Source organism: Puntigrus tetrazona, unplaced genomic scaffold, assembly GCF_018831695.1.
Source record: "Puntigrus tetrazona isolate hp1 unplaced genomic scaffold, ASM1883169v1 S000000472, whole genome shotgun sequence".
In the NCBI taxonomy this organism is placed as follows: domain Eukaryota; kingdom Metazoa; phylum Chordata; class Actinopteri; order Cypriniformes; family Cyprinidae; genus Puntigrus; species Puntigrus tetrazona.
In genome coordinates this window covers 1,382,637-1,400,689 of record NW_025048114.1, presented here as the reverse complement: position 1 = coordinate 1,400,689, position 18,053 = coordinate 1,382,637, and the positions used below count along the sequence as shown (strand labels likewise).

Here is an 18,053-nt window from a genome sequence, read left to right as displayed (position 1 = left end):
TGCTAGAGCCCCTGCAGGCACCGCTGGGATTCGAACCCAGGATCTCCTGTTTACAAGACAGGCGCTTTGACCAGCTAAGCCACGGCACCTCGCTTCTTCTGGCACTTTGCCTTGGCTAGTATTGTTTGTTAGCAGCTGAGGTGGCGCAATGGAGCAACTGCCTGTTGCCCCGGCCCTCTTTTTGCTACCGTCGTTTGCATTTCACTTCAGGAAAGAAAAGCCACACTTTCTTTGATGGTGCTCCAGCCCCACCAAAGGCACCGCTGGAATTTTGAAGCCAAGAACTCCGTTTTCCAAGCCACAGCTCCTGCTGCAGTCATGCATTCGTCCCTGGCCAGTGTTTTTGGCAGCAGTTGATAAGCGGCACACTGGTGAAATGGCCTACTGAAACTCCCACCCATTTGCACTCAGCTTCAGGAAAGAAAAGCCACGCTCTCCAACGTGATGCTACCACCCCAATAAAGGTACCGCTGGGATTTGAACCCAGGATCTCCTGTTTACGAAACAGGCGCTTTGACCAACTAAGCCACGGCACCCTTGCAGAGCTGTGCGTTTGCCCCGGCCAGTGTGCTTTGTCAGCAACTGGTGGGTGGCACACAGGAGAAACTGCCTGCTGTTCCGCTTTGGAAATTAAAGCCACACTCTCGAAAGCGATTCTACAACCCTGCCCGAGACTCCGATGGGATTTGTACTCAGGACCTCCCGTTGACCAGACAGGTGCTTTATCCAGCTAAGTCACGGCACCCGGTCGTAGACATGGATTCACCCTGGTGAAACTACATGCTGCCCTGGCCAACCCAGAATCTCAAGATAGGAAGGTTGACAAGCCACGGCACCTCTTTGCTGTGGTGCATCAGAAGGTCGCGCTATCTTGGAAAAGGAGCTGAAGGTTGAATCCTGACCAGCGACAGATGAGTGAACAAGGAAGGCACTGCTGGGATTCGAACCCAGGATCTCCTATTTACTAGACAGGCGCTTTAACCAACTAAGCCACAGCGCCTGTGGGCTTGTGCTGAGCAATGTTGCGAAGTCAGAAAGGATGGTTTGGAAACGGAATTGCAGCTCCTACTTCACAGCTTGTCTCGGTCCAATCGATGTGAGGTCGCCTTCCTGTCGAAACAGAGGCCACAGAGCAATGTTTTCATGACAGCTGAATCAGGGTGGTCAGGAAGTCTCGGTGTTTGTTGGCCGAGCGGCCTTAAGAAAGGCAAATGAAACGACTCTGGTGGGACTCGAACCCACAACCTTTGAATCACCTCATGTGGCAGTCTAGAAGTCCAATGCGCTATCCATTGCGCCACAGAGCCTGTTGTCACGGCTCGCGAGCCATGTGAAGGTTTTAGCAAAGCAGCCTACTGAAAGCAAGGTCGCTTGATTTCAGCTTTTACAAGACAGGCACTTTGACCAGCTAAGCCATGGCACCTCATTTGCATGCCGCGCTATCCTTGATATAGCCACAACCTGTGAATCTCCTCATCTGTCAGAGTAGAAGTCCATTGCTCCAGCGATACTGAATTCTCTTGTGAGGGCTTTCAGAATGCAGAAAGGCTCAGCTGGGATTTGTGCCTCTTCACAAGCCACCCTATCCTCCTGCTATCACCCATTCGCCCTGGCCAGTGTTTTTGCAGCAGCTGATGAGTGGCGCACTGGTGAATCGCCTACTGAAACTCCCGCCGTTTGCATTCCGTTTCAGGAAAGAAAAGCCACACTGCCTAAGGTGATTGCTAGAGCCCCTGCAGGCACCGCTGGGATTCAACCCAGGATCTCCTGTTTACAAGACAGGCGCTTTGACCAGCTAAGCCACGGCACCTCGCTTCTTCTGGCACTTTGCCTTGGCTAGTATTGTTTGTTAGCAGCTGAGGGTGGCGCAATGGAGCAACTGCCTGTTGCCCCGGCCTCTTTTTGCTACCGTCGTTTGCATTTCACTTCCAGGAAAGAAAAGCCACACTTTCTTTGATGGTGCTCCAGCCCCACCAAAGGCACCGCTGGAATTTGAAGCCAAGAACTCCGTTTTCCAAGCCACAGCTCCCTGCTGCAGTCATGCATTCGTCCCTGGCCAGTGTTTTTGGCAGCAGTTGATAAGCGGCACACTGGTGAAATGGCCTACTGAAACTCCCACCCATTTGCACTCAGCTTCAGGAAAGAAAAGCCACGCTCTCCAACGTGATGCTACCACCCCAATAAAGGTACCGCTGGGATTTGAACCCAGGATCTCCTGTTTACTGAAACAGGCGCTTTGACCAACTAAGCCACGGCACCCTTGCAGAGCTGTGCGTTTGCCCGGCCAGTGTGCTTTGTCAGCAACTGGTGGGTGGCACACAGGAGAAACTGCCTGCTGTTCCGCTTTTGGAAATTAAAGCCACACTCTCTCAAGACGATTCTACAACCCTGCCGAGACTCCGATGGATTTGTACTCAGGACCTCCCGTTGACCAGACAGGTGCTTTATCCAGCTAAGTCACGGCACCCGGTCGTGAACATGGATTCACCCTGGTGAAACTACATGCTGCCCTGGCCAACCCAGAATCTCAAGATAGGAAGGTTGACAAGCCACGGCACCTCTTTGCTGTGGTGCATCAGAAGGTCGCGCTATCTTGGAAAAGGGAGCTGAAGGTTGAATCCTGACCAGCGACAGATGAGTGAACAAGGAAGGCACTGCTGGGATTCAACCCAGGATCTCCTGTTTACTAGACAGGCGCTTTAACCAACTAAGCCACAGCGCCTGTGGGCTTGTGCTGAGCAATGTTGCGAAGTCAGAAAGGATGGTTTGGAAACGGAATTGCAGCTCCTACTTCACAGCTTGTCTCGGTCCAATCGATGTGAGGTCGCCTTCCTGTCCGAAACAGAGGCCACAGAGCAATGTTTTCATGACAGCTGAATCAGGGTGGTCAGGAAGTCTCGGTGTTTGTTGGCGAGCGGCCTTAAGAAAGGCAAATGAAGCGACTCTGGTGGGACTCGAACCCACAACCTTTGAATCACCTCATGTGGCAGTCTAGAAGTCCAATGCGCTATCCATTGCGCCACAGAGCCTGTTGTCACGGCTCGCGCGAGCCATGTGAAGGTTTTAGCAAAGCAGCCTACTGAAAGCAAGGTCGCTTGATTTCAGCTTTTTACAAGACAGGCACTTTGACCAGCTAAGCCATGGCACCTCATTTGCATGCCGCGCTATCCTTGATATAGCCACAACCTGTGAATCTCCTCATCTGTCAGAGTAGAAGTCCATTGCTCCAGCGATACTGAATTCTCGCTTGTGAGGGCTTTCAGAATGCAGAAAGGCTCAGCTGGGATTTGTGCCTCTTCACAAGCCACCCTATCCTCCTGCTATCACCCATTCGCCTGGCCAGTGTTTTTTGCAGCAGCTGATGAGTGGCGCACTGGTGAATCGGCCTACTGAAACTCCCGCGCTTGCATTCCGTTTCAGGAAAGAAAAGCCACACTGCCTAAGGTGATTGCTAGAGCCCCTGCAGGCACCGCTGGGATTCAACCCAGGATCTCCTGTTTACAAGACAGGCGCTTTGACCAGCTAAGCCACGGCACCTCGCTTCTTCTGGCACTTTGCCTTGGCTAGTATTGTTTGTTAGCAGCTGAGGGTGGCGCAATGGAGCAACTGCCTGTTGCCCCGGCCCTCTTTTGCTACCGTCGTTTGCATTTCACTTCAGGAAGAAAAGCCACACTTTCTTTGATGGTGCTCCAGCCCCACAAAAGGCACCGCTGGAATTTGAAGCCAAGAACTCCGTTTTCCAAGCCACAGCTCCTGCTGCAGTCATGCATTCGCCCCTGGCCAGTGTTTTTGGCAGCAGTTGATAAGCGGCACACTGGTGAAATGGCCTACTGAAACTCCCACCCATTTGCACTCAGCTTCAGGAAAGAAAAGCCACGCTCTCCAACGTGATGCTACCACCCCAATAAAGGTACCGCTGGGATTTGAACCCAGGATCTCCTGTTTACGAAACAGGCGCTTTGACCAACTAAGCCACGGCACCCTTGCAGAGCTGTGCGCGTTTGCCCGGCCAGTGTGCTTTGTCAGCAACTGGTGGGTGGCACACAGGAGAAACTGCCTGCTGTTCCGCTTTTGGAAATTAAAGCCACACTCTCAAGAGCGATTCTACAACCCTGCCCGAGACTCCGATGGGATTTGTACTCAGGACCTCCCGTTGACCAGACAGGTGCTTTATCCAGCTAAGTCACGGCACCCGGTCGCCAGACATGGATTCACCCTGGTGAAACTACATGCTGCCTGGCCAACCCAGAATCTCAAGATAGGAAGGTTGACAAGCCACGGCACCTCTTTGCTGTGGTGCATCAGAAGGTCGCGCTATCTTGGAAAGGGAGCTGAAGGTTGAATCCTGACCAGCGACAGATGAGTGAACAAGGAAGGCACTGCTGGGATTCGAACCCAGGATCTCCTGTTTACTAGACAGGCGCTTTAACCAACTAAGCCACAGCGCCTGTGGGCTTGTGCTGAGCAATGTTGCGAAGTCAGAAAGGATGGTTTGGAAGCGGAATTGCAGCTCCTACTTCACAGCTTGTCTCGGTCCAATCGATGTGAGAAGTCGCTTCCTGTCCGAAACAGAGGCCACAGAGCAATGTTTTCATGACAGCTGAATCAGGTGGTCAGGAAGTCTCGGTGTTTGTTGGCCGAGCGGCCTTAAGAAAGGCAAAATGAAACGACTCTGGTGGGACTCGAACCCACAACCTTTGAATCACCTCATGTGGCAGTCTAGAAGTCCAATGCGCTATCCATTGCGCCACAGAGCCTGTTGTCACGGCTCGCCGAGCCATGTGAAGGTTTTAGCAAAGCAGCCTACTGAAAGCAAGGTCGCTTGATTTCAGCTTTACAAGACAGGCACTTTGACCAGCTAAGCCATGGCACCTCATTTGCATGCCGCGCTATCCTTGATATAGCCACAACCTGTGAATCTCCTCATCTGTCAGAGTAGAAGTCCATTGCTCCAGCGATACTGAATTCTCGCTTGTGAGGGCTTTCAGAATGCAGAAAGGCTCAGCTGGGATTTGTGCCTCTTCACAAGCCACCCTATCCTCCTGCTATCACCCATTCGCCCTGGCCAGTGTTTTTTGCAGCAGCTGATGAGTGGCGCACTGGTGAATCGGCCTACTGAAACTCCCGCCGCTTGCATTCCGTTTCAGGAAAGAAAAGCCACACTGCCTAAGGTGATTGCTAGAGCCCCTGCAGGCACCGCTGGGATTCGAACCCAGGATCTCCTGTTTACAAGACAGGCGCTTTGACCAGCTAAGCCACGGCACCTCGCTTCTTCTGGCACTTTGCCTTGGCTAGTATTGTTTGTTAGCAGCTGAGGTGGCGCAATGGAGCAACTGCCTGTTGCCCCGCCCTCTTTTGCTACCGTCGCTTGCATTTCACTTCAGGAAAGAAAGCCACACTTTCTTTGATGGTGCTCCAGCCCCACCAAAGGCACCGCTGGAATTTCAAGCCAAGAACTCCGTTTTCCAAGCCACAGCTCCCTGCTGCAGTCATGCATTCGTCCTGGCCAGTGTTTTTGGCAGCAGTTGATAAGCGGCACACTGGTGAAATGGCCTACTGAAACTCCCACCCATTTGCACTCAGCTTCAGGAAAGAAAAGCCACGCTCTCCAACGTGATGCTACCACCCCAATAAAGGTACCGCTGGGATTTGAACCCAGGATCTCCTGTTTACGAAACAGGCGCTTTGACCAACTAAGCCACGGCACCCTTGCAGAGCTGTGCGTTTGCCCGGCCAGTGTGCTTTGTCAGCAACTGGTGGTGGCACACAGGAGAAACTGCCTGCTGTTCCGCTTTTGGAAATTAAAGCCACACTCTCTAAGACGATTCTACAACCCTGCCCGAGACTCCGATGGGATTTGTACTCAGGACCTCCCGTTGACCAGACAGGTGCTTTATCCAGCTAAGTCACGGCACCCGGTCGTGACATGGATTCACCCTGGTGAAACTACATGCTGCCTGGCCAACCCAGAATCTCAAGATAGGAAGGTTGACAAGCCACGGCACCTCTTTGCTGTGGTGCATCAGAAGGTCGCGCTATCTTGAAAAAAGGCTGAAGGTTGAATCCTGACCAGCGACAGATGAGTGAACAAGGAAGGCACTGCTGGGATTCGAACCCAGGATCTCCTGTTTACTAGACAGGCGCTTTAACCAACTAAGCCACAGCGCCTGTGGGCTTGTGCTGAGCAATGTTGCGAAGTCAGAAAAAGGATGGTTTGGAAACGGAATTGCAGCTCCTACTTCACAGCTTGTCTCGGTCCAATCGATGTGAGGTCGCTTCCTGTCCGAAACAGAGGCCACAGAGCAATGTTTTCATGACAGCTGAATCAGGGTGGTCAGGAAGTCTCGGTGTTTGTTGGCCGAGCGGCCTTAAGAAAGGCAAAATGAAACGACTCTGGTGGGACTCTGAACCCACAACCTTTGAATCACCTCATGTGGCAGTCTAGAAGTCCAATGCGCTATCCATTGCGCGCCACAGAGCCTGTTGTCACGGCTCACGAGCCATGTGAAGGTTTTAGCAAAGCAGCCTACTGAAAGCAAGGTCGCTTGATTTCAGCTTTTTACAAGACAGGCACTTTGACCAGCTAAGCCATGGCACCTCATTTGCATGCCGCGCTATCCTTGATATAGCCACAACCTGTGAATCTCCTCATCTGTCAGAGTAGAAGTCCATTGCTCCAGCGATACTGAATTCTCGCTGTGAGGGCTTTCAGAATGCAGAAAGGCTCAGCTGGGATTTGTGCCTCTTCACAAGCCACCCTATCCTCCTGCTATCACCCATTCGCCTCTGGCCAGTGTTTTTTGCAGCAGCTGATGAGTGGCGCACTGGTGAATCGCCTACTGAAACTCCCGCCGTTTGCATTCCGCTTCAGGAAAAAAGCCACACTGCCTAAGGTGATTGCTAGGCCCCCCTGCAGGCACCGCTGGGATTCGAACCCAGGATCTCCTGTTTACAAGACAGGCGCTTTGACCAGCTAAGCCACGGCACCTCGCTTCTTCTGGCACTTTGCCTTGGCTAGTATTGTTTGTTAGCAGCTGAGGGGTGGCGCAATGGAGCAACTGCCTGTTGCCCCGGCCCCTCTTTGCTACCGTCGTTTGCATTTCACTTCAGGAAAGAAAAGCCACACTTTCTTTGATGGTGCTCCAGCCCCACCAAAGGCACCGCTGGAATTTGAAGCCAAGAACTCCGTTTTCAAGCCACAGCTCCCTGCTGCAGTCATGCATTCGTCCCTGGCCAGTGTTTTTTGGCAGCAGTTGATAAGCGGCACACTGGTGAAATGGCCTACTGAAACTCCCACCCATTTGCACTCAGCTTCAGGAAAGAAAAGCCCACGCTCCAACGTGATGCTACCACCCCAATAAAGGGTACCGCTGGGATTTGAACCCAGGATCTCCTGTTTCTGAAACAGGCGCTTTGACCAACTAAGCCACGGCACCCTTGTAGAGCTGTGCGGTTGCCCCGGCCAGTGTGCTTTGTCAGCAACTGGTGGGTGGCACACAGGAGAAACTGCCTGCTGTTCCGCTTTTGGAAATTAAAGCCACACTCTCGAAGACGATTCTACAACCCTGCCCGAGACTCCGATGGGATTTGTACTCAGGACCTCCCGTTGACCAGACAGGTGCTTTATCCAGCTAAGTCACGGCACCCGGTCGAGACATGGATTCACCCTGGTGAAACTACATGCTGCCCTGGCCAACCCAGAATCTCAAGATAGGAAGGTTGACAAGCCACGGCACCTCTTTGCTGTGGTGCCTCAGAAGGTCGCGCTATCTTGGAAAAGGGAGCTGAAGGTTGAATCCTGACCAGCGACAGATGAGTGAACAAGGAAGGCACTTGCTGGGATTCGAACCCAGGATCTCCTGTTTACTAGACAGGCGCTTTAACCAACTAAGCCACAGCGCCTGTGGGCTTGTGCTGAGCAATGTTGCGAAGTCAGAAAGGATGGTTTGGAAACGGAATTGCAGCTCCTACTTCACAGCTTGTCTCGGTCCAATCGATGTGAGGTCGCCTTCCTGTCCGAAAAAGAGGCCACAGAGCAATGTTTTCATGACAGCTGAATCAGGGTGGTCAGGAAGTCTCGGTGTTTGTTGGCGAGCGGCCTTAAGAAAGGCAAAATGAAACGACTCTGGTGGGACTCGAACCCACAACCTTTGAATCACCTCATGTGGCAGTCTAGAAGTCCAATGCGCTATCCATTGCGCCACAGAGCCTGTTGTCACGGCTCGCCGAGCCATGTGAAGGTTTTAGCAAAGCAGCCTACTGAAAGCAAGGTCGCTTGATTTCAGCTTTTACAAGACAGGCACTTTGACCAGCTAAGCCATGGCACCTCATTTGCATGCCGCGCTATCCTTGATATAGCCACAACCTGTGAATCTCCTCATCTGTCAGAGTAGAAGTCCATTGCTCCAGCGATACTGAATTCTCGCTTGTGAGGGCTTTCAGAATGCAGAAAGGCTCAGCTGGGATTTGTGCCTCTTCACAAGCCACCCTATCCTCCTGCTATCACCCATTCGCCCTGGCCAGTGTTTTTTTGCAGCAGCTGATGAGTGGCGCACTGGTGAATCGGCCTACTGAAACTCCCCGCCGTTTGCATTCCGCTTCAGGAAAGAAAAGCCACACTGCCTAAGGTGATTGCTAGAGCCCCCTGCAGGCACCGCTGGGATTCGAACCCAGGATCTCCTGTTTACAAGACAGGCGCTTTGATTCAGCTAAGCCACGGCACCTCGCTTCTTCTGGCACTTTGCCTTGGCTAGTATTGTTTGTTAGCAGCTGAGGGGTGGCGCAATGGAGCAACTGCCTGTTGCCCCGCCCTCTTTTTGCTACCGTCGTTTGCATTTCACTTCAGGAAAGAAAAGCCACACTTTCTTTGATGGTGCTCCAGCCCCACCAAAGGCACCGCTGGAATTTTGAAGCCAAGAACTCCGTTTTCCAAGCCACAGCTCCCTGCTGCAGTCATGCATCGTCCCTGGCCAGTGTTTTTGGCAGCAGTTGATAAGCGGCACACTGGTGAAATGGCCTACTGAAACTCCCACCCATTTGCACTCAGCTTCAGGAAAGAAAAGCCACGCTCTCCAACGTGATGCTACCACCCCAATAAAAAGGTACCGCTGGGATTTGAACCCAGGATCTCCTGTTTACGAAACAGGCGCTTTGACCAACTAAGCCACGGCACCCTTGCAGAGCTGTGCGTTGCCCGGCCAGTGTGCTTTGTCAGCAACTGTGGGTGGCACACAGGAGAAACTGCCTGCTGTTCCGCTTTGGAAATTTAAACACTCTAGAGAGAAGCGATTCTACAACCCTGCCCGAGACTCCGATGGGATTTGTACTCAGGACCTCCCGTTGACCAGACAGGTGCTTTATCCAGCTAAGTCACGGCACCCGGTCGTGAGACATGGATTCACCCTGGTGAAACTACATGCTGCCCTGGCCAACCCAGAATCTCAAGATAGGAAGGTTGACAAGCCACGGCACCTCTTTGCTGTGGTGCATCAGAAGGTCGCTATCTTGGAAAAGGGAGCTGAAGGGTTGAATCCTGACCAGCGACAGATGAGTGAACAAGGAAGGCACTGCTGGGATTCGAACCCAGGATCTCCTGTTTACTAGACAGGCGCTTTAACCAACTAAGCCACAGCGCCTGTGGGCTTGTGCTGAGCAATGTTGCGAAGTCAGAAAGGATGGTTTGGAAACGGAATTGCAGCTCCTACTTCACAGCTTGTCTCGGTCCAATCGATGTGAGGTCGCCTTCCTGTCCGAAACAGAGGCCACAGAGCAATGTTTTCATGACAGCTGAATCAGGGTGGTCAGGAAGTCTCGGTGTTTGTTGGCGGCGGCCTTAAGAAAGGCAAAATGAAACGACTCTGGTGGGACTCAGAACCCACAACCTTTGAATCACCTCATGTGGCAGTCTAGAAGTCCAATGCGCTATCCATTGCGCCACAGAGCCTGTTGTCACGGCTCGCCGAGCCATGCATATGAAGGTTTTAGCAAAGCAGCCTACTGAAAGCAAGGTCGCTTGATTTCAGCTTTTTACAAGACAGGCACTTTGACCAGCTAAGCCATGGCACCTCATTTGCATGCCGCGCTATCCTTGATATAGCCACAACCTGTGAATCTCCTCATCTGTCAGAGTAGAAGTCCATTGCTCCAGCGATACTGAATTCTCGCTTGTGAGGGCTTTCAGAATGCAGAAAGGCTCAGCTGGGATTTGTGCCTCTTCACAAGCCACCCTATCCTCCTGCTATCACCCATTCGCCCTGGCCAGTGTTTTTGCAGCAGCTGATGAGGTGGCGCACTGGTGAATCGGCCTACTGAAACTCCCGCCGTTTGCATTCCGTTTCAGGTGAAAGAAAAGCCACACTGCCTAAGGTGATTGCTAGAGCCCCCTGCAGGCACCGCTGGGATTCGAACCCAGGATCTCCTGTTTACAAGACAGGCGCTTTGACCAGCTAAGCCACGGCACCTCGCTTCTTCTGGCACTTTGCCTTGGCTAGTATTGTTTGTTAGCAGCTGAGGGTGGCGCAATGGAGCAACTGCCTGTTGCCCCGGCCCTCTTTTTGCTACCGTCGTTTGCATTTCACTTCAGGAAAGAAAAGCCACACTTTCTTTGATGGTGCTCCAGCCCCACCAAAGGCACCGCTGGAATTTGAAGCCAAGAACTCCGTTTCCAAGCCACAGCTCCTGCTGCAGTCATGCATTCGTCCCTGGCCAGTGTTTTTGGCAGCAGTTGATAAGCGGCACACTGGTGAAATGGCCTACTGAAACTCCCACCCATTTGCACTCAGCTTCAGGAAAGAAAAGCCACGCTCTCAACGTGATGCTACCACCCCAATAAAGGTACCGCTGGGATTTGAACCCAGGATCTCCTGTTTACGAAACAGGCGCTTTGACCAACTAAGCCACGGCACCCTTGCAGAGCTGTGCGTTTGCCCCGGCCAGTGTGCTTTGTCAGCAACTGGTGGGTGGCACACAGGAGAAACTGCCTGCTGTTCCGCTTTTGGAAATTAAAGCCACACTCTCAAGACGATTCTACAACCCTGCCCGAGACTCCGATGGGATTTGTACTCAGGACCTCCCGTTGACCAGACAGGTGCTTTATCCAGCTAAGTCACGGCACCGGTCGTAGACATGGATTCACCCTGGTGAAACTACATGCTGCCCTGGCCAACCCAGAATCTCAAGATAGGAAGGTTGACAAGCCACGGCACCTCTTTGCTGTGGTGCATCAGAAGGTCGCGCTATCTTGGAAAAGGAGCTGAAGGTTGAATCCTGACCAGCGACAGATGAGTGAACAAGGAAGGCACTGCTGGGATTCGAACCCAGGATCTCCTGTTTACTAGACAGGCGCTTTAACCAACTAAGCCACAGCGCCTGTGGGCTTGTGCTGAGCAATGTTGCGAAGTCAGAAAGGATGGTTTGGAAAGCGGAATTGCAGCTCCTACTTCACAGCTTGTCTCGGTCCAATCGATGTGAGGTCGCCTTCCTGTCCGAAACAGAGGCCACAGAGCAATGTTTTCATGACAGCTGAATCAGGGTGGTCAGGAAGTCTCGGTGTTTGTTGGCCGGCGGCCTTAAGAAAGGCAAAATGAAACGACTCTGGTGGGACTCGAACCCACAACCTTTGAATCACCTCATGTGGCAGTCTAGAAGTCCAATGCGCGATCCATTGCGCCACAGAGCCTGTTGTCACGGCTCGCCGAGCCATGTGAAGGTTTTAGCAAAGCAGCCTACTGAAAGCAAGGTCGCTTGATTTCAGCTTTTTACAAGACAGGCACTTTGACCAGCTAAGCCATGGCACCTCATTTGCATGCCGCGCTATCCTTGATATAGCCACAACCTGTGAATCTCCTCATCTGTCAGAGTAGAAGTCCATTGCTCCAGCGATACTGAATTCTCGCTTGTGAGGGCTTTCAGAATGCAGAAAGGCTCAGCTGGGATTTGTGCCTCTTCACAAGCCACCCTATCCTCCTGCTATCACCCATTCGCCTGGCCAGTGTTTTTTTGCAGCAGCTGATGAGTGGCGCACTGGTGAATCGACCTACTGAAACTCCCGCCGTTTGCATTCCGTTTCAGGAAAGAAAAGCCACACTGCCTAAGGTGATTGCTAGAGCCCCCTGCAGGCACCGCTGGGATTCGAACCCAGGATCTCCTGTTTACAAGACAGGCGCTTTGACCAGCTAAGCCACGGCACCTCGCTTCTTCTGGCACTTTGCCTTGGCTAGTATTGTTTGTTAGCAGCTGAGGATGGCGCAATGGAGCAACTGCCTGTTGCCCCGGCCCTCTTTTGCTACCGTCGTTTGCATTTCACTTCAGGAAAGAAAAGCCACACTTTCTTTGATGGTGCTCCAGCCCCACCAAAGGCACCGCTGGGAATTTGAAGCCAAGAACTCCGTTTTCCAAGCCACAGCTCCCTGCTGCAGTCATGCATTCGTCCCTGGCCAGTGTTTTTTGGCAGCAGTTGATAAGCGGCACACTGGTGAAATGGCCTACTGAAACTCCCACCCATTTGCACTCAGCTTCAGGAAAGAAAAGCCACGCTCTCCAACGTGATGCTACCACCCCAATAAAGGTACCGCTGGGATTTGAACCCAGGATCTCCTGTTTACAGAAACAGGCGCTTTGACCAACTAAGCCACGGCACCCTTGCAGAGCTGTGCGTTTGCCCGGCCAGTGTGCTTTGTCAGCAACTGGTGGGTGGCACACAGGAGAAACTGCCTGCTGTTCCGCTTTTGGAAATTAAAGCCACACTCTCGAAGACGATTCTACAACCCTGCCCGAGACTCCGATGGGATTTGTACTCAGGACCTCCCGTTGACCAGACAGGTGCTTTATCCAGCTAAGTCACGGCACCCGGTCGTGAGACATGGATTCACCCTGGTGAAACTACATGCTGCCCTGGCCAACCCAGAATCTCAAGATAGGAAGGTTGACAAGCCACGGCACCTCTTTGCTGTGGTGCATCAGAAGATCACGCTATCTTGGAAAAGGAGCTGAAGGTTGAATCCTGACCAGCGACAGATGAGTGAACAAGGAAGGCACTGCTGGGATTCGAACCCAGGATCTCCTGTTTACTAGACAGGCGCTTTAACCAACTAAGCCACAGCGCCTGTGGGCTTGTGCTGAGCAATGTTGCGAAGTCAGAAAGGATGGTTTGGAAGCGGAATTGCAGCTCCTACTTCACAGCTTGTCTCGGTCCAATCGATGTGAGGTCGCCTTCCTGTCGAAACAGAGGCCACAGAGCAATGTTTTCATGACAGCTGAATCAGGGTGGTCAGGAAGTCTCGGTGTTTGTTGGCGAGCGGCCTTAAGAAAGGCAAATGAAACGACTCTGGTGGGACTCGAACCCACAACCTTTGAATCACCTCATGTGGCAGTCTAGAAGTCCAATGCGCTATCCATTGCGCCACAGAGCCTGTTGTCACGGCTCGCCGCGCCATGTGAAGGTTTTAGCAAAGCAGCCTACTGAAAGCAAGGTCGCTTGATTTCAGCTTTTTACAAGACAGGCACTTTGACCAGCTAAGCCATGGCACCTCATTTGCATGCCCGCTATCCTTGATATAGCCACAACCTGTGAATCTCCTCATCTGTCAGAGTAGAAGTCCATTGCTCCAGCGATACTGAATTCTCGCTTGTGAGGGCTTTCAGAATGCAGAAAGGCTCAGCTGGGATTTGTGCCTCTTCACAAGCCACCCTATCCTCCTGCTATCACCCATTCGCCCTGGCCAGTGTTTTTGCAGCAGCTGATGAGTGGCGCACTGGTGAATCGGCCTACTGAAACTCCCGCCGTTTGCATTCCGTTTCAGGAAAGAAAAGCCACACTGCCTAAGGTGATTGCTAGAGCCCCCTGCAGGCACCGCTGGGATTCGAACCCAGGATCTCCTGTTTACAAGACAGGCGCTTTGACCAGCTAAGCCACGGCACCTCGCTTCTTCTGGCACTTTGCCTTGGCTAGTATTGTTTGTTAGCAGCTGAGGGTGGCGCAATGGAGCAACTGCCTGTTGCCCCGGCCTCTTTGCTACCGTCGTTTGCATTTCACTTCAGGAAAGAAAAGCCACACTTTCTTTGATGGTGCTCCAGCCCCACCAAAGGCACCGCTGGAATTTCAAGCCAAGAACTCCGTTTTCCAAGCCACAGCTCCCTGCTGCAGTCATGCATTCGTCCCTGGCCAGTGTTTTTTGGCAGCAGTTGATAAGCGGCACACTGGTGAAATGGCCTACTGAAACTCCCACCCATTTGCACTCAGCTTCAGGAAAGAAAAGCCACGCTCTCCAACGTGATGCTACCACCCCAATAAAGGTACCGCTGGGATGTGAACCCAGGATCTCCTGTTTACGAAACAGGCGCTTTGACCTAACTAAGCCACGGCACCCTTGCAGAGCTGTGCGTTTGCCCAGCCAGTGTGCTTTGTCAGCAACTGGTGGGTGGCACACAGGAGAAACTGCCTGCTGTTCCGCTTTTGGAAATTAAAGCCACACTCTCGAAGACGATTCTACAACCCTGCCCGAGACTCCGATGGGATTTGTACTCAGGATCTCCGTTGACCAGACAGGTGCTTTATCCAGCTAAGTCACGGCACCCGGTCGTAGACATGGATTCACCCTGGTGAAACTACATGCTGCCCTGGCCAACCCAGAATCTCAAGATAGGAAGGTTGACAAGCCACGGCACCTCTTTGCTGTGGTGCATCAGAAGGTCGCGCTATCTTGGAAAAGGGAGCTGAAGGTTGAATCCTGACCAGCGACAGATGAGTGAACAAGGAAGGCACTGCTGGGATTCGAACCCAGGATCTCCTGTTTACTAGACAGGTGCTTTAACCAACTAAGCCACAGCGCCTGTGGGCTTGTGCTGAGCAATGTTGCGAAGTCAGAAAGGATGGTTTGGAAACGGAATTGCAGCTCCTACTTCACAGCTTGTCAAGTCAAGTCAAGTCAAGTCAACTTTATTGTCAAATATGCTCTATGTACAACATACAGCACAGATGAAATTCCTTCCCTTCTGACCTTGCAATCATGCAGAATAAAAGAATAAAGATAAAAGAATAAAAAAACTAAAGTATAATAAAATAATGGTAAAATATCTAAAATATCTAAAATATAAATAGTGCAACATTAAACAGACAGACATTAAACATACAGACAAGGCACTTGTTGGAAAATTAAATTAAGTTAAAGTGAGGTAGTGCGTTGAGGTGCAAAAGTGTAGACCCTGAGATTATGAGTTTATGTGGGGGGCGGGATCACAGTCTGAGGTCTGAGGCCTGAGGCAGGGGCCAGAGATAGAGGTGAGTGAAGGCAGAACAGGTAGGGAGTTGAGTCTCCTGACCGCCTGGTGGATGAAACTGTCCCTGAGCCTGCTGGTTCTGGCTGAGAGACTCCGCATCTCTTCCCGACGGCAGCAGGTTGAAGAGGCAGTGGGATGGGTGGGTGGGGTCTCCTGCTATCCTGGTGGCTTTTTTCGTGTGAGACGAACGTTGAAAATGTCCAAGAGAGAGGGGAGAGAGACACCAATGATTTTCTCAGCAGCTCTCACGATGCGCTGCAGTGTGTTACGGCAGGACACGGTGCAGGCTCCGTGCCACACCGTGATGCAGCTGGACAGGATGCTCTCGATGGTGCCTCTGTAGAAGTTCTGCATGATGGGGGGTGGGGCTTTTGCTCTTTTCAGTTTACGGAGAAAGTACAGGCGCTGATGGGCTTTTTTGGCCAGTGATGCGGTGTTGTGACTCCATGATAGGTCTTCAGATATGTGCACACCCAGGAACTTGGTGCTGTTCACCCTCTCCACTACAGCACCGTCGATGATCAGCGGAGCATGCTGGGTGTGCGCTCTCCTGAAGTCCACAACAATCTCCTTTGTCTTCTCCACATTCAGGTCCACATTGTCTCGGTCCAATCGATGTGAGGTCGCCTTCCTGTCCGAAACAGAGGCCACAGAGCAATGTTTTCATGACAGCTGAATCAGGGTGGTCAGGAAGTCTCGGTGTTTGTTGGCCGAGCGGCCTTAAGAAAGGCAAAATGAAACGACTCTGGTGGGACTCGAACCCACAACCTTTGAATCACCTCATGTGGCAGTCTAGAAGTCCAATGCGCTATCCATTGCGCCACAGAGCCTGTTGTCACGGCTCGCCGAGCCATGTGAAGGTTTTAGCAAAGCAGCCTACTGAAAGCAAGGTCGCTTGATTTCAGCTTTTTACAAGACAGGCACTTTGACCAGCTAAGCCATTGCACCTCATTTGCATGCCGCGCTATCCTTGATATAGCCACAACCTGTGAATCTCCTCATCTGTCAGAGTAGAAGTCCATTGCTCCAGCGATACTGAATTCTCGCTGTGAGGGCTTTCAGAATGCAGAAAGGCTCAGCTGGGATTTGTGCCTCTTCACAAGCCACCCTATCCTCCTGCTATCACCCATTCGCCCTGGCCAGTGTTTTTGCAGCAGCTGATGAGTGGCGCACTGGTGAATCGGCCTACTGAAACTCCCGCCGTTTGCATTCCGTTTCAGGAAAGAAAAGCCACACTGCCTAAGGTGATTGCTAGAGCCCCTGCAGGCACCGCTGAGATTCGAACCCAGGATCTCCTGTTTACAAGACAGGCGCTTTGACCAGCTAAGCCACGGCACCTCGCTTCTTCTGGCACTTTGCATTGGCTAGTATTGTTTGTTAGCAGCTGAGGGGTGGCGCAATGGAGCAACTGCCTGTTGCCCCGGCCCTCTTTTTGCTACCGTCGTTTGCATTTCACTTCAGGAAAGAAAAGCCACACTTTCTTTGATGGTGCTCCAGCCCCACCAAAGGCACCGCTGGAATTTCGAAGCCAAGAACTCCGTTTTCCAAGCCACAGCTCCCTGCTGCAGTCATGCATTCGTCCCTGGCCAGTGTTTTTTGGCAGCAGTTGATAAGCGGCACACTGGTGAAATGGCCTACTGGAACTCCCACCCATTTGCACTCAGCTTCAGGAAAGAAAAGCCACGCTCTCCAACGTGATGCTACCACCCCAATAAAGGTACCGCTGGGATTTGAACCCAGGATCTCCTGTTTACGAAACAGGCGCTTTGACCAACTAAGCCACGGCACCCTTGTAGAGCTGTGCGTTTGCCCCGGCCAGTGTGCTTTGTCAGCAACTGGTGGGTGGCACACAGGAGAAACTGCCTGCTGTTCCGCTTTTGGAAATTAAAGCCACACTCTCGAAGACGATTCTACAACCCTGCCCGAGACTCCGATGGGATTTGTACTCAGGACCTCCCGTTGACCAGACAGGTGCTTTATCCAGCTAAGTCACGGCACCCGGTCATAGACATGGATTCACCCTGGTGAAACTACATGCTGCCCTGGCCAACCCAGAATCTCAAGATAGGAAGGTTGACAAGCCACGGCACCTCTTTGCTGTGGTGCATCAGAAGGTCGCGCTATCTTGGAAAAGGGAGCTGAAGGTTGAATCCTGACCAGCGACAGATGAGTGAACAAGGAAGGCACTGCTGGGATTCGAACCCAGGATCTCCTGTTTACTAGACAGGCGCTTTAACCAACTAAGCCACAGCGCCTGTGGGCTTGTGCTGAGCAATGTTGCGAAGTCAGAAAGGATGGTTTGAAACGGAATTGCAGCTCCTACTTCACAGCTTGTCTCGGTCCAATCGATGTGAGGTCGCCTTCCTGTCCGAAACAGAGGCCACAGAGCAATGTTTTTATGACAGCTGAATCATGGTGGTCAGGAAGTCTCGGTGTTTGTTGGCCGAGCGGCCTTAAGAAAGGCAAAATGAAACGACTCTGGTTGGACTCGAACCCACAACCTTTGAATCACCTCATGTGGCAGTCTAGAAGTCCAATGCGCTATCCATTGCGCCACAGAGCCTGTTGTCACGGCTCGCTGAGCCATGTGAAGGTTTTAGCAAAGCAGCCTACTGAAAGCAAGGTCGCTTGATTTCAGCTTTTACAAGACAGGCACTTTGACCAGCTAAGCCATGGCACCTCATTTGCATGCCGCGCTATCCTTGATATAGCCACAACCTGTGAATCTCCTCATCTGTCAGAGTAGAAGTCCATTGCTCCAGCGATACTGAATTCTC

The 18,053-nt window shown here is 52.1% G+C and overlaps 37 non-coding genes across 37 annotated transcripts; all 37 read right to left on the bottom strand.

Annotated features, from left to right (window-relative positions):
- Nucleotides 1-15: 15 nt before the first annotated feature.
- Nucleotides 16-89, bottom strand: trnat-ugu. Its single transcript has one exon. It is a non-coding gene; the product is annotated as a tRNA-Thr (tRNA).
- Nucleotides 90-462: 373 nt separating this feature from the next.
- On the bottom strand, nt 463-536 carry trnat-cgu. Its single transcript has one exon. It is a non-coding gene; the product is annotated as a tRNA-Thr (tRNA).
- Nucleotides 537-926: 390 nt separating this feature from the next.
- trnat-agu lies at nt 927-1,000 on the bottom strand. Its single transcript has one exon. It is a non-coding gene; the product is annotated as a tRNA-Thr (tRNA).
- Nucleotides 1,001-1,217: 217 nt separating this feature from the next.
- On the bottom strand, nt 1,218-1,307 carry trnar-ucu. The gene is given in 2 exon segments: nt 1,218-1,253; nt 1,271-1,307. It is a non-coding gene; the product is annotated as a tRNA-Arg (tRNA).
- A 430-nt stretch (nt 1,308-1,737) lies between these two features.
- Nucleotides 1,738-1,810, bottom strand: trnat-ugu. The gene has a single exon. It is a non-coding gene; the product is annotated as a tRNA-Thr (tRNA).
- Nucleotides 1,811-2,649: 839 nt separating this feature from the next.
- Nucleotides 2,650-2,722, bottom strand: trnat-agu. Its single transcript has one exon. It is a non-coding gene; the product is annotated as a tRNA-Thr (tRNA).
- A 217-nt stretch (nt 2,723-2,939) lies between these two features.
- Nucleotides 2,940-3,029, bottom strand: trnar-ucu. The gene is given in 2 exon segments: nt 2,940-2,975; nt 2,993-3,029. It is a non-coding gene; the product is annotated as a tRNA-Arg (tRNA).
- A 435-nt stretch (nt 3,030-3,464) lies between these two features.
- On the bottom strand, nt 3,465-3,537 carry trnat-ugu. Its single transcript has one exon. It is a non-coding gene; the product is annotated as a tRNA-Thr (tRNA).
- Nucleotides 3,538-3,908: 371 nt separating this feature from the next.
- trnat-cgu lies at nt 3,909-3,982 on the bottom strand. Its single transcript has one exon. It is a non-coding gene; the product is annotated as a tRNA-Thr (tRNA).
- A 392-nt stretch (nt 3,983-4,374) lies between these two features.
- trnat-agu lies at nt 4,375-4,448 on the bottom strand. Its single transcript has one exon. It is a non-coding gene; the product is annotated as a tRNA-Thr (tRNA).
- A 219-nt stretch (nt 4,449-4,667) lies between these two features.
- Nucleotides 4,668-4,757, bottom strand: trnar-ucu. The gene is given in 2 exon segments: nt 4,668-4,703; nt 4,721-4,757. It is a non-coding gene; the product is annotated as a tRNA-Arg (tRNA).
- Nucleotides 4,758-5,191: 434 nt separating this feature from the next.
- trnat-ugu lies at nt 5,192-5,265 on the bottom strand. Its single transcript has one exon. It is a non-coding gene; the product is annotated as a tRNA-Thr (tRNA).
- A 369-nt stretch (nt 5,266-5,634) lies between these two features.
- trnat-cgu lies at nt 5,635-5,708 on the bottom strand. Its single transcript has one exon. It is a non-coding gene; the product is annotated as a tRNA-Thr (tRNA).
- A 386-nt stretch (nt 5,709-6,094) lies between these two features.
- On the bottom strand, nt 6,095-6,168 carry trnat-agu. Its single transcript has one exon. It is a non-coding gene; the product is annotated as a tRNA-Thr (tRNA).
- A 746-nt stretch (nt 6,169-6,914) lies between these two features.
- On the bottom strand, nt 6,915-6,988 carry trnat-ugu. The gene has a single exon. It is a non-coding gene; the product is annotated as a tRNA-Thr (tRNA).
- Nucleotides 6,989-7,362: 374 nt separating this feature from the next.
- Nucleotides 7,363-7,436, bottom strand: trnal-cag. The gene has a single exon. It is a non-coding gene; the product is annotated as a tRNA-Leu (tRNA).
- Nucleotides 7,437-7,827: 391 nt separating this feature from the next.
- trnat-agu lies at nt 7,828-7,902 on the bottom strand. The gene has a single exon. It is a non-coding gene; the product is annotated as a tRNA-Thr (tRNA).
- A 218-nt stretch (nt 7,903-8,120) lies between these two features.
- On the bottom strand, nt 8,121-8,210 carry trnar-ucu. The gene is given in 2 exon segments: nt 8,121-8,156; nt 8,174-8,210. It is a non-coding gene; the product is annotated as a tRNA-Arg (tRNA).
- Nucleotides 8,211-8,648: 438 nt separating this feature from the next.
- On the bottom strand, nt 8,649-8,723 carry trnat-ugu. The gene has a single exon. It is a non-coding gene; the product is annotated as a tRNA-Thr (tRNA).
- A 376-nt stretch (nt 8,724-9,099) lies between these two features.
- On the bottom strand, nt 9,100-9,173 carry trnat-cgu. The gene has a single exon. It is a non-coding gene; the product is annotated as a tRNA-Thr (tRNA).
- Nucleotides 9,174-9,561: 388 nt separating this feature from the next.
- On the bottom strand, nt 9,562-9,635 carry trnat-agu. Its single transcript has one exon. It is a non-coding gene; the product is annotated as a tRNA-Thr (tRNA).
- A 217-nt stretch (nt 9,636-9,852) lies between these two features.
- trnar-ucu lies at nt 9,853-9,943 on the bottom strand. The gene is given in 2 exon segments: nt 9,853-9,889; nt 9,907-9,943. It is a non-coding gene; the product is annotated as a tRNA-Arg (tRNA).
- A 443-nt stretch (nt 9,944-10,386) lies between these two features.
- Nucleotides 10,387-10,460, bottom strand: trnat-ugu. The gene has a single exon. It is a non-coding gene; the product is annotated as a tRNA-Thr (tRNA).
- Nucleotides 10,461-10,831: 371 nt separating this feature from the next.
- On the bottom strand, nt 10,832-10,905 carry trnat-cgu. The gene has a single exon. It is a non-coding gene; the product is annotated as a tRNA-Thr (tRNA).
- Nucleotides 10,906-11,294: 389 nt separating this feature from the next.
- On the bottom strand, nt 11,295-11,368 carry trnat-agu. The gene has a single exon. It is a non-coding gene; the product is annotated as a tRNA-Thr (tRNA).
- A 219-nt stretch (nt 11,369-11,587) lies between these two features.
- Nucleotides 11,588-11,677, bottom strand: trnar-ucu. Its single transcript is given in 2 exon segments — nt 11,588-11,623; nt 11,641-11,677. It is a non-coding gene; the product is annotated as a tRNA-Arg (tRNA).
- Nucleotides 11,678-12,114: 437 nt separating this feature from the next.
- On the bottom strand, nt 12,115-12,188 carry trnat-ugu. The gene has a single exon. It is a non-coding gene; the product is annotated as a tRNA-Thr (tRNA).
- Nucleotides 12,189-13,029: 841 nt separating this feature from the next.
- On the bottom strand, nt 13,030-13,103 carry trnat-agu. Its single transcript has one exon. It is a non-coding gene; the product is annotated as a tRNA-Thr (tRNA).
- Nucleotides 13,104-13,319: 216 nt separating this feature from the next.
- Nucleotides 13,320-13,409, bottom strand: trnar-ucu. Its single transcript is given in 2 exon segments — nt 13,320-13,355; nt 13,373-13,409. It is a non-coding gene; the product is annotated as a tRNA-Arg (tRNA).
- Nucleotides 13,410-13,844: 435 nt separating this feature from the next.
- trnat-ugu lies at nt 13,845-13,918 on the bottom strand. The gene has a single exon. It is a non-coding gene; the product is annotated as a tRNA-Thr (tRNA).
- A 372-nt stretch (nt 13,919-14,290) lies between these two features.
- Nucleotides 14,291-14,365, bottom strand: trnat-cgu. Its single transcript has one exon. It is a non-coding gene; the product is annotated as a tRNA-Thr (tRNA).
- Nucleotides 14,366-14,755: 390 nt separating this feature from the next.
- Nucleotides 14,756-14,829, bottom strand: trnat-agu. The gene has a single exon. It is a non-coding gene; the product is annotated as a tRNA-Thr (tRNA).
- Nucleotides 14,830-16,016: 1,187 nt separating this feature from the next.
- Nucleotides 16,017-16,106, bottom strand: trnar-ucu. Its single transcript is given in 2 exon segments — nt 16,017-16,052; nt 16,070-16,106. It is a non-coding gene; the product is annotated as a tRNA-Arg (tRNA).
- A 434-nt stretch (nt 16,107-16,540) lies between these two features.
- Nucleotides 16,541-16,614, bottom strand: trnat-ugu. The gene has a single exon. It is a non-coding gene; the product is annotated as a tRNA-Thr (tRNA).
- Nucleotides 16,615-16,991: 377 nt separating this feature from the next.
- trnat-cgu lies at nt 16,992-17,065 on the bottom strand. The gene has a single exon. It is a non-coding gene; the product is annotated as a tRNA-Thr (tRNA).
- Nucleotides 17,066-17,457: 392 nt separating this feature from the next.
- Nucleotides 17,458-17,531, bottom strand: trnat-agu. Its single transcript has one exon. It is a non-coding gene; the product is annotated as a tRNA-Thr (tRNA).
- A 218-nt stretch (nt 17,532-17,749) lies between these two features.
- On the bottom strand, nt 17,750-17,839 carry trnar-ucu. The gene is given in 2 exon segments: nt 17,750-17,785; nt 17,803-17,839. It is a non-coding gene; the product is annotated as a tRNA-Arg (tRNA).
- Between the last annotated feature and the right edge of the window lie 214 nt (nt 17,840-18,053).